The sequence below is a fragment of the Schistocerca piceifrons genome, chromosome X (assembly GCF_021461385.2).
Source record: "Schistocerca piceifrons isolate TAMUIC-IGC-003096 chromosome X, iqSchPice1.1, whole genome shotgun sequence".
NCBI lineage: Eukaryota > Metazoa > Arthropoda > Insecta > Orthoptera > Acrididae > Schistocerca > Schistocerca piceifrons.
The window spans coordinates 778,705,804-778,718,467 of record NC_060149.1 but is presented as its reverse complement, the minus strand read 5'-3'; the positions used below and the strand labels follow the sequence as shown (position 1 = coordinate 778,718,467).

The 12,664-nt window shown below is 43.9% G+C and overlaps 1 protein-coding gene across 1 annotated transcript in view; it reads right to left on the bottom strand.

Moving 5' to 3' along the window:
• Nucleotides 1-12,664, bottom strand: part of LOC124722703 — a 261,685-nt gene that overhangs the window by 47,054 nt on the left and 201,967 nt on the right. The gene's annotated exons all lie outside the window — the stretch shown is intronic.

Below are 12,664 nucleotides of genomic sequence, written 5' to 3'. Positions count from 1 at the left end.
TGTAGGTCGGCGTCAGCAGAATATTTTCACATTCGGAGAAGAAAGTTAGTGATTGAAATTTCGTTAGTAAGATTCCGCCGCAACGAAAAACGCCTTTGTTTCAATGATGTCCACCCAAAATACTGTATAATTTCAGTGACACACTCTCCTCTATTTCGCGATAATGCAAAACGTTTTGCCCTTCTTTAAAGTTTTCCGATGTACTCGGTCAGTCCTATCTGGTAAGGATCCCACGCCGCCCACCAGTATACTAAAAGAGGACGGATAAGTGTAGTGTAGGCAGTCTCTTTAGTAGATTTGTTACATTTTCTATGTGCGCTGCCAATAAGACCCAATATTTTGCCAGCCTTCCCCATAACATTTTCTACGTGTTCTTTCCATTTTAAGTTGTTCATAATTGCAATTACTAGGTATTTAGTTGAATTAACGGCCTTTAGATTTGACTGATTTATCGTGTAACCGAAGTTTAACGGATTACTTTTAACACTAATGTAGATGACCTCACACTTTTCGTTGTTTAGGATCAATTGCCAATTTTCACACCAAACAGATATCTTTTCTAAATCGTTTTGCAATTTGTTTTGATCTTCTGATGAATTTCCTAGTCGATAAACGACAGTGTCATCTGCAAACAACCTAAGGCGGCTACTTATATTGTCTCCTAAATCGTTTATATAGGTAAGGAACAGCAAAGGCCCTGTAACACTACCTTGGGGAACGCCAGACATCTCTTCTGTTTTACCTGATGACTTTCCGTCAATTAATACGAACTGTGATCTCTCTGACAGGAAATAACGACTCCAGTCACATAATTGCAAAGCAGTTCCAAAAGCACGCAATTTTACTACAAGCCTCTTGTATGGTACAGTGTCAAAAGCCTTTCGGAAATCCAGAAATACGGAAACAATTTGAAATCCCTTTTCAATAGCACTCAACACTTCGTGCGAGTAAAGAGCTAGTTATGTCTCGCAAGAACGATGTTTTCTAAATCCGTGTTGACCGTGTGTCGATAGACTGTTTTCTTCAAGGTAATTCATAATGTTCGAACAGAATGTGTATTCCAAAATCCTACTGCATATCGACGTTAATGATACGTGCCTGTAATTTAGTGGATTACTCATACTACCTTTCTTGAATATTGGCATGATCTGTCCAGCTTTCCAGTCTTTGTGTACGGATCTTTTGTCGAGCGAATGGTTGTATATGATTGTGAAGGATTGTTAAGTATGGAGCTATTGTATCAGCATTACCGAAGCTCAGTAGAGCATGCTGTTTCTAAAATCGAGAATGAGACACTGTGTACTCCGTTCGGTGTGTCAACATGCTCCGAACGGTCGTGTCAAGCTCAGACAGCGCGCACATAATTATTTTACGGCAAGAAGCGTTGTTAGCACCGTTAAGTTGCCTGCTCAGTACCGACGTACACCGTAACGACGCCATCAGAACATTCAGCCACCACCGTGAGAAACAAAATGTTGAAAATATGTCTCGTAGTGGTCACTCGCGGATGACAGCACTGGCTAATGGTCGCTGCCTACAACTTATGGCTCATAGGTATGACCAGGAGAATGCAACAAAACTGCGCACGGCGTTTATGGAGTGTTGTGTAGACCTAGCGACCAACACAATGCGCGACCATCTCCACACGTTCCATTTGGCCCTTAGAGGTCCAATACGAATAGCTGTACAAACACACTACCACTTTACCCTCCTTCCATCACAAGAGACACGATGCTTCAAGACGGTGGGCAAGAAAACACTCGGAATGGAACCTGGATCAATGACGTCGGGTTCTCTTCACCGACGGGTCCAGATTTTTCTGAAGCTTAATGATCCTCGAAGAAGAATGTGGATGTGGCAAATCACTACTGCACGTGTCAGACATGTAGTCTCATATTTTCAGCAGGGAGTAGGGTGAATAATGTGTAGGGCCGGTATCATGCACTGACGTCCGCAGATTTTCATTGTTACAGAAGAAAATTTGAGGACTGAGAAGTATCGTGGCAGGATCCTTCAACAAATTAGGGTCACTCCAAAAGAAATGCACACTATTTTTGTAAAAATACAGTTTTCATTCTTCATGTGTGAAAGTTTTGCAATGTGTAGATACATCCTTCCCGCTTGTTTTCAAACTTAGTTCAACCTGTTCCCGTGAGTGGCGCCGTCACAGCATGTCTTCAAGATGGCTGCTACACTTGACTTTCGTCAGAAGCAACGTGCTGTCGTAGAATTCCTGTGCTGTGAAAACGAGACAGTGGGAAACATCCACAAGAGGTTGAAAAACGTGTATGGAGATGCTGCTGTCGATCGCAGTACAGTTAGTTGGTGGGCAAGCAGGTTACGTGAAGATGAAAGCTGGCACAGCACTATTGAGGATTGTCCTCGCAGCGGCAGGCCTCGTAATGCACACACTCCAGACAATGTGCTGAGAGTTAACGAATTGCTAACTGCTGACAGACGCATCACAGTGAACGTATTGTCACGCTACGTTGGGATAGGGGAGGAAGTGTTTGCAGAATACTGAAAGTGTTGGCGTTAAAAAAGGTTTGTGCCAGGTGGATTCCCAGGATGTTGACAGTGGCTCACAAAGAAACAAGAAAAACGGTATGCAGCGAACTTTTGGAATAGTACAAGAACGGTGGATGTGAATTTCTTGGAAGAATTGTGACAGGTGATGAAACATGGCTCCATCATTTTTCACCAGAGACGAAGAGGCAATCAATGGAGTGGCATCATGCAAATTCACCCAAGAAAAAAAAATTCCAAACCACACCTTCTGCTGGAAAACTTATGGCCACAGTGTTTTTCGATTCAGAATGACTCTTGCTTGTGGACATCATGCCGAGTGGAACCACCATAAATTCTGATGCATATGTGACGACACTGAAGAAACTTCAAGCTCGACTGATGTTTTGCTGTTGCACGACAATGCACGGCCACATGTCAGTCAAAAAATCATGGAAGCGATCACAAAACTCGGATGGACAACACTGAAACACCCGCCTTACAGTCCTGACCTGGCTCCATGTGACTATCATCTCTTTGGGAAACTGAAAGACTCTTTTCGTGGAAAAAAAGTTTGAAGATGATGAGTCCCTTGTGCACGCAGCCAAACAGTGGCTCCAACAGGTTGGTCCAGAATTTCACTGTGCGGGTGTGCAGGCGCTGGTTCCAAGATGGCGTAAGGCAGTTGAGAGGGATGGAAATTATGTGGAGAAATGAAAATACTGTCCCTAAAGGATGTGTGTATACACTGTAAAACTTTCAAACATGTAGAATAAAAGATAGATTTTTAAAAAAAGTGTGCGTTTCTTTTAGAGTGACCCTCATATTTCCCTGCCCCGCAGTCAGCATTTCGACGATACCTTCCTTTTTCAAGATGATAATGCATGAGCTCTCACAGTGCCCATCTTGGGAACATCTTCGTCCTGGATTCATGAATCAACTGAATAGAATGGCTGTTAAGAAGCCAGCTGAGCTTGGTCGGACCATTTAAACATGCAGCATGTTGTCCCAGAGACCTTCCTCGCACACTGGATGACCTCAGGAGAGCCACCATCAAGACTTCAGCTACAACGTCTCGACCATTTCGTTGATAGAATGGAAAGGGGGATCCGAACAACTTTCTATCAACGCCGAAATGGATGTTACCCATCTGCAAATTTCTATTTTACAGGTATGCAAAGATATGTATTTTCGAGCAGACTGTCCTTATTTTAGTAATTTTTTCGCATTTATTTCCCATTACATTTGTGTTTTTGGTTTCATAAGACCTATTTTTTCATTCCCTGTTCGCCTTGAATGTAAGCTGTCACACGTCTGGAGATTAAAAATTAAATGTAAATATCGTAGTTCATTGGCCACCCAGCCAAAATGGTGTTCTTGTTGCATGCAGTTAGTCCCTTTCCTTGCGAATATGTGAAGGTTTGTGTTGTACGTGGATTTGTAGAGTGTAGGTGAGTGTACAGTGTAGTGTTTGTCTCTTACGGTGAGAAGGCCGTCGAGCTACACTATCGATAGTGTCACATGCCATCATTTCATGAGATACTGCAGAGAGGTTAGAATTTTAATCCAGGACAATGGCGTGAAGATTGGTGATCAGGAACCTCACGTCACCACATCTCGCTCCCTTGCCGGAGAAATAGTGGCAGTGAAAATGTCATCCAGCACCTGCACTCGAAATGGCTTTCCTCGGAGTCTGACACCATCCTATATATGACTGTGGTAAAAACCTATTTATAGCCCCGGACAACACACTCATCCCTGACAAGGTGCTGTGACGAGTAAATTGCCCGAATGTGGTGCCTGATGTTCATGACATCACACCGAGATGTGCAGTCTAGTACTTGGTTCCAAAGGAAAGAAACCATGAAAATCAGTTAGTTAAAGAAATATTGCCTCCTAAAAATAATTAACCTTGTATCTGTAGACGTAGATACGAGGGTGAGTCAAATGAAGACCTTAAATTTGTAATAACAAATCGAAATTTCTCGCCGATATCCTGTAAGTTGGTAAGTGTGCTACAAACAGCGTGCAGAATGGCCTGTAGGTGGCAGCGTAGTGCAGATGGACACATACCGTCGCAGTATCAGTATAAAAATGGCCGCCCCACTTGCGACTTGCACCAGGGAAGAACAGCGTTCTATTATTAGGTTTTTGCGTAGTGAAGGTGTGAGACCTATTGAAATTCATCGACGAATGAAGGTTCAGTACGGTGATGCATGTTTGTCACAGCAGCGAGTCTACGAATGGAGTAGGAAGTTCGCAAATGGTGTGACTTCAGTGGAAGATGCTCCTCGTCCAGGTCAGACACAACGAGTTGTGACTCCACAGAACATTGCAGCAGTTGAAGCCATAGTGAAGGAAAACCGCCGAGTGACACTGAATGACATTGCAGCATTTTTACAGATTAGTCATGGGTCACCACACCACATTGTGCATGATGTGCTCCAGTTCCACAAAGTGTCTGCAAGATGGGTGCCACAGCAGCTGACTCCTGAAATGAGAGAACGACGTGTTGATGCTTATGAAGAACTTCTTCGGCGCATTGAACGAGAAGGTGGCGGCATCCTTCCAAGAATCGTTACTGGTGACGAAACCTGGGTTCACTTCCACCAACCGGAAACGAAGAGAGCAAGCAAGATACGGCGCCATTCCTCATCACCAAGTGATTTCTATATGTTTGGACTACTCAAGGACGCAATGGGAGGAAACAAGTTCCCTTCTGATGAAGAGGTACGCCACGCGATGCATGAGTGGTTGCGCGAAATACCAAAAGAATTTTTTTCTATAGGAATTTATACACTTCGTAAGCGCTGGAGGACTTGAGCGTGGGGGAGATTATGTTGAAAAGTGATACAGCTTTGTACCACTTCTGCACAATAAATAATATTTAAAAAATATTTAAGGTTTTCATTTGACTCACCCTCGTATAAGGTTGTGCGAGAAACGCAGACCAGAAAGCATCAACCAGGAACTGAACGAAAGTGCTCTGCAATTCAAAACCAGTTGTTAACGCTGCGCGGTCGTATGGTCCAGCGAGAGTTGGGATGGTCCCCCAGACGTCCAGCAGTGAATGCCGTGATATGTGAGCGGGCCGGTATGCTTAGCAGCCGTGTCATTACGGCACTTTCACGAGAACCGCATTCGCAGAAGATTGCGTCAGGCCCGAGCTGGCGAGGAAGGCTCCCGCCGCAGCCGTGGCGCCCAGCCGTACCCCGCGACCCTTGCCACTCGGTCCATTTTATTAGCACATAGCAGACCGCAAGTCTCTCTGAGTCCTCTCAGTCCTAATACACTATCTTTTGTGACAAGCAACAGCAGCAAGAGATGAATGTTCCATTAGGACTTTCTCTAAAATATATATAAATTGGAATGACGTTTAACGATGTGTATATGTCGAGTAGGACCCCCGCGAGCTCAGTCCTAAGCAAAGAATGGAAAGCTGAAAGGTGGATCGAGTATACAGGGTGGTCCATTGATAGTGACCGGGCCAAATATCTCACGAAATAAGCATCAAACGAAAAAAATACAAAGAACGAAACTAGTCTAGCTTGAAGAGGAAACCAGATGGCGCTACAGCTGGTACGCTAGATGGCGCTGCCATAGGTCAAACGGATATCAGCTGCGTTTTTTTTTAAATAGGAACCCCCATTTTTATTACATATTCCTTTAGTATGTAAATTAATACGGATGTTTCAGTTGGACCTCCTGTTTCGCTTTGTGATGGATGGCGCTGTAATAGTCACAAACGTGTAAGTACGTGGTATCACGTAACATTCCGCCAGTGCGGACGGTATTTGCTTCCTGATACGTTATCCGTGTTAAAATGGACCGTTTACCAATTGCGGAGAGGGTCGATATCGTGTTGATGTATGGCTATTGTGATCAAAATGCCCAACGGGCATGTGCTATGTATGCTGCTCCGTATCCTGGACGACATCATCCAAGTGTCCGGACCGTACGCCGGATAGTTACGTTATTTAAGGAAACAGGAAGTGTTCAGCCACATGTGACACGTCAACCACGACCTGCAACAAATGATGATGCCCAAGTAGGTGTTTTAGCTGCTGTCGCGGCTAATCCGCACATCAGTAGCAGACAAATTGCGCGAGAATCGGGAATCGCAAAAACGTCGGTGTTGAGAATGCTACATGATCATCGATTGCACCCGTACCATATTTCTGTGCACCAGGAATTGCATGGCGACGACTTTGAACGTCGTGTACAGTTCTGCCACTAGGCACAAGAGAAATTACGGGACGATGACAGATTTTTTGCACGCGTTATATTTAGCGACGAAGCGTCAGTCACCAACAGCGGTAACGTAAACCGGCATAATATGCAGTATTCGGCAACGGAAAATCCACGATGGCTGCGACAAGTGGAACATCAGCGACCTTGGCGGGTTAATGTATGGTGCGGCATTATGGGAGGAAGGATAATTGGCCCCCATTTTATCGATGGCAACCTAAATGGTGCAATGTATGCTGATTTTCTACGTAATGTTCTACCGATGTTACTACAAGATGTTTCACTGCATGACAGAATGGCGATGTACTTCCAACATGACGGATGTCCGGCAAATAGCTTGCTTGCGGTTGAAGCGGTATTGAATAGCGTATTTTATGACAGGTGGATTGGTCATCGCACGTTCGCCGGATCTGACGTCCCCGGATTTCTTTACGTGGGGAAAGTTGAAGGATACTTGCTATCGTGATCCACCGACAACGGCTGACAACATGCGTCAGCGCATGGTCAGTGCATGTGTGAACATTACGGATGGCGAACTACTCGCTGTTGAGAGGAATGTCGTTACCCGTATTGCCAAATGCATTGAGGCTGACGGATATCATTTTGAGCATTTAGTGCATCAGTGTGGTATTTTACAGGTAATCAGGCTGTAACAGCATGCGTTCTCAGAAATGATAAGTTCATAAAGGTACATGTATCACATTGGAACAACCGAAATAAAATGTTGAAACGTACCTACGTTCTGTACTCTAATTTAAAAAAACCTACGTGTTACTAACTGTTCGTCTAAAATTGAGCCATATGTTTGTGACTATTACAGCGCCATCTATCACGAAGCGAAAAAAGTGGTCCAACTATAACATTCATATTTCTTTATATACTACACGAATATGTAATAAAAATGGGGGTTCCTATTTTAAAAAAACGCAGTTGATATCCGTTTGACCTATGGCAGCGCCATCTAGCGGGCCAACCATAGCGCCATCTCGTTTCCTCCTTCAAGCTAGACAAGTTTCGTTCTTTATAGTTTTTTTTCGTTTGACGCTTATTTCGTGAGATATTTGGCCCAGTCACAATCAATGGACCACCCTGTATAGAGGGTTTGTACAAGCGAGATGAACTTGAAGGCAATATTATAGAAATGGAAGAGGACGTACATGGAGGTGAGATGGGAAATGTGTTACTACGAGGAGAATGTGACAGAGCGCTGAAGACCTAAGTGGAAAAAATGCCCCAGGAGTAGACTACATTCTGGCTGCTGTTTGCCTGGGGAGAGCCAGCTACGACAAAACTCTTCCATCTGGTGCGCACGATGAATGAGACATGTGAAATACTCTTCGACTTAAAAAAGAATATAATAATTCCAATTCCAAGAAAGTAGGGGCTTACAGATATGAATATTACCGAACTATCACTTTAATACGTCATGATTGCAAAATACTAACACGGATTCTTTATAGAAAACGGAAAAACCTGTAGAAGCCACCTCGGGAAGAACAGTTTGGATTCCGGAGAAATGTAGGAACACGTTAGACAATACTGACTTATCTTAGAAGATAGATTAAGGAAAGATAAACCTATATTTATACCATTGGTAGACTTAGAGTGAGCTTTTGACAATGATGACTAGAAAATTCTCTTTGAAATTCTGAAGGTAGCAGGCTATGTACAAGTTGTGAAGAAACCATACTGCAGTTATAAGAGTCGAGGGACATGAAACGGAAGCTGTTCTTGAGAAGGGAGTGAGACAGAGCTGTAGAGAGTGAGAAGAAATGAAAACTTTGAAGTCTGCCGATGGCATTGTAATTCTGTCAGAGACAGCAAAGGACTTGGAAGATCAATTGAATGGAATGGATAGTGTCTTGAAAGGAGGATATAAGATGAACGTCAATAAGAGCGAAACAAAGGTAATGAAGTGTAATAGAATCAAATCAGTTGATGATGAGGGAATGGGATTAGGAAATGAAACACCAAAAGTGGTAGGTGAGGTTTGTTATATGGGCAGAAAAATAACTAATGATGGCCGGAGTTGAGAGTATATAAAATATATGATCGCGACGGCAAGAAAAGCGTTTCTGAAGAAGAGAAATTTGTTAACACTGAATAACATAACCATATTTATCTTGCATTGTATATAACAGTCTATGGAAGCTAGAGAAAAGCCAGTACATTGGACTTTCTGCATTGGAGTAATTGATACCACACACGCACCTCGTCATTGACTGGACGTTAATTCCCAGTCTTCTTTAGATAGCACAAACTATTTCGAGTTATTGTGATGTATCGATTTCGCAGCTGCGTCCAATTATATAGCGGGACTTACTGTACCTACCCTTCTGTGGAGAGTATCAAAATTCTACCATTCTTTAATGTATAGTAAAGTAAAATGGCATTTTTACTTGTGCACTACATTATTTACGCATTCCAGATAATTTAACACACAAAATATAAATAAATATTTGAGAATTGCATGAGGTGTGTAAAATCTCTGTTATTTGTATTTTTTGTATACTGAGTATATGTCATATACCGCAATTTCAAAACTGGCTTTTGGTGGAAAAATGCAGAACCATGACAAGTTGATATCGTCCGTCAGTTGGTTTATATTAGCCATTGGACGTGGCGCTAAGCAGGCAGACAATTAAGACACTTGGCTAACTTCATCCTGGTATCCCTCAGCCAAGGTAAGATACCTAATATTTCCGGCACACTTGGGAAAATTCTCTCCGAATGTTACATTTTGTTACATTTCAGCGAATGACGTGAAAAATTCGCTCTAATCGCCATAACCTTCGGTCTCTCTTTATCAACAATAATCTACGAATATACACTCCTGGAAATTGAAATAAGAACACCGTGAATTCATTTTCCCAGGAAGGGGAAACTTTATTGACACATTCCTGGGGTCAGATACATCACATGATCACACTGACAGAACCACAGGCACATAGACACAGGCAACAGAGCATGCACAATGTCGGCACTAGTACAGTGTATATCCACCTTTCGCAGCAATGCAGGCTGCTATTCTCCCATGGAGACGATCGTAGAGATGCTGTATGTAGTCCTGTGGAACGGCTTGCCATGCCATTTCCACCTGGCGCCTCAGTTGGACCAGCGTTCGTGCTGGACGTGCAGACCACGTGAGGCGACGCTTCATCCAGTCCCAAACATGCTCAATGGGGGACAGATCCGGAGATCTTGCTGGCCAGGGTAGTTGACTTACACCTTCTAGAGCACGTTGGGTGGCACGGGATACATGCGGACGTGCATTGTCCTGTTGGAACAGCAAGTTCCCTTGCCGGTCTAGGAATGGTAGAACGATGGGTTCTATGATGGTTTGGATGTACCGTGCACTATTCAGTGTCCCCTCGACGATCACTAGTGGTGTACGGCCAGTGTAGGAGATCGCTCCCCACACCATGATGCCGAGTGTTGGCCCTGTGTGCCTCAATCGTATGCAGTCCTGATTGTGGCGCTCACCTGCACGGCGCCAAACACGCATACGACCATCATTGGCACCAAGGCAGAAGCGACTCTCATCGCTGAAGACGACACGTCTCCATTCGTCCCTCCATTCACGCCTGTCGCGACACCACTGGAGGCGGGCTGCACGATGTTGGGGCGTGAGCGGAAGACGGCCTAACGGTGTGCGGGACCGTAGCCCAGCTTCATGGATACGGTTGCGAATGGTCCTCGCCGATACCCCAGGAGCAACAGTGTCCCTAATTTGCTGGGAAGTGGCGGTGCGGTCCCCTACGGCACTGCGTAGGATCCTACGGTCTTGGCGTGCATCCGTGCGTCGCTGCGGTCCGGTCCCAGGTCGACGGGCACGTGCACCTTCCGCCGACCACTGGCGACAACATCGATGTACTGTGGAGACCTCACGCCCCACGTGTTGAGCAATTCGGCGGTACGTCCACCCGGCCTCCCGCATGCCCACTATACACCCTCGCTCAAAGTCCGTCAACTGCACATACGGTTCACGTCCACGCTGTCGCGGCATGCTACCAGTGTTAAAGACTGCGATGGAGCTCCGTATGCCACGGCAAACTGGCTGACACTGACGGCGGCGGTGCACAAATGCTGCGCAGCTAGCGCCATTCGACGGCCAACACCGCGGTTCCTGGTGTGTCCGCTGTGCCGTGCGTGTGATCATTGCTTGTACAGCCCTCTCGCAGTGTCCGGGGCAAGTATGGTGGGTTTGACACACCGGTGTCAATGTGTTCTTTTTTCCATTTCCAGGAGTGTATACAACAAAGATAACATAATAGGTAGTTTTTGAATCAACCCTAATCTCTAGTTATGACAGCTGAACCGTAACTCGGTCAAATGTAGTAACGGGAGCGTTTTCATATGTAGGAGCTTTTATCGATTACGATCAACAAATGGGAAGGCTATGCAATCAGTATGACAGTTCGAATACTGGTATAGATGAACATAGAGAACCCATTATTATAAGTCACAGAATCAAGTTTATTAGCCACATCTAGCGTACGAATCAGACTCCTTGTAAAATTCTCTACGAAGACTTAAATACTAGAATAAGACCTTATATCAGATCTGTTCGAACCAAAAATTAAAAAAAAACTCGACGTAGACGGAAATTTAGTAAAAGACAGTCCCGTTCTTCAGCATATGTGGATTCATAATTCACTCACAAATTTTTTTCGCAATTCACCAGTGGATTCTGAACAGTCAGTGGGCTTAGTGAACTTTTCGACAGAGTCGTGTTCTTGTTAACGACTGTTGGTCTGTGACGCCGACCTGAAAATCATGATTTGCACTCGATGTATATAAGCATTCTAATGTTCTGCAGCTACTATACAATAGTCAACACCGGCAAATTCTCAGTAAGAGAAGAAATCTAGAATTTAGCTTCCCAGTGCATTTATATCAACGTCGAAACATTAACCTGAAGAGTACAAATATGTTTGCGATCTTGTTGAAAGAGTCAGTCCCGTATTCGCTTAAAGTGACGAACAAAAGCAATGGGAAACTGAGTTTAAACCACAGTACTCACATGGTGTTTGACTCTCAAAATTGGTGAGCACGATTCCAGTAGTTTAATAACCTATATCAGAGTGCTTAGGAGTATTGACGTGTCCTATTAAATATTACCTCGACCTAATTAACTCGTTCCACACACGCAAGATACAAAAAGAAGTACTGCCAATCCCTCTGGATGTCAGAATTCGCAATGTCTAATGAAATGAGAACGATACTATAACCCATTTACGTTGGACAAAGTAATTTTTCCATTCTCAGAATTATTTGTTTGGTCTTATGTTACAATACTGATTTAAAGGCTAAATTTTCTAATTGACAAAAAAGTCATCTCCAGATTTTCTTTGTTCGAAGACCAATTGATTTTTGTCGATCTGGCATTGAAATTTGCTCACTAGATGGCAATAGGCTGTTGATAACGAGCTTTATTACATTACTGATTACAAATAAAAACTTGTAAGCAATTTATGAGTTCGAATTTAATATAAGAAGACATTACTTTCTGGTCCCCCTACCAGAAAGAAAAAGGGGAACCCTACGTTTTCACAGCGCAGAACAGAAATTTCTCTCTCGCGGTAGGTTTTAAAAGAAAACCTATACATTGTCGTTCAAAAGATATCTAGCTTATGTCCATCCTAATGTTTGTTAGAGTATCGTGTGAAAATTTGAGCCGGCCGAAGTGGCCGTGCGGTTAAAGGCGCTGCAGTCTGGAACCGCGCGACCGCTACGGTCGCAGGTTCGAATCCTGCCTCGGGCATGGATGTTTGTGATGTCCTTAGGTTAGTTAGGTTTAACTAGTTCTAAGTTCTAGGGGACTAATGGCCTCAGAAGTTGAGTCCCATAGTGCTCAGAGCCATTTGAACCATTTCTGAAAATTTGAAGTAAATCAGTCAAAAACGTCTCG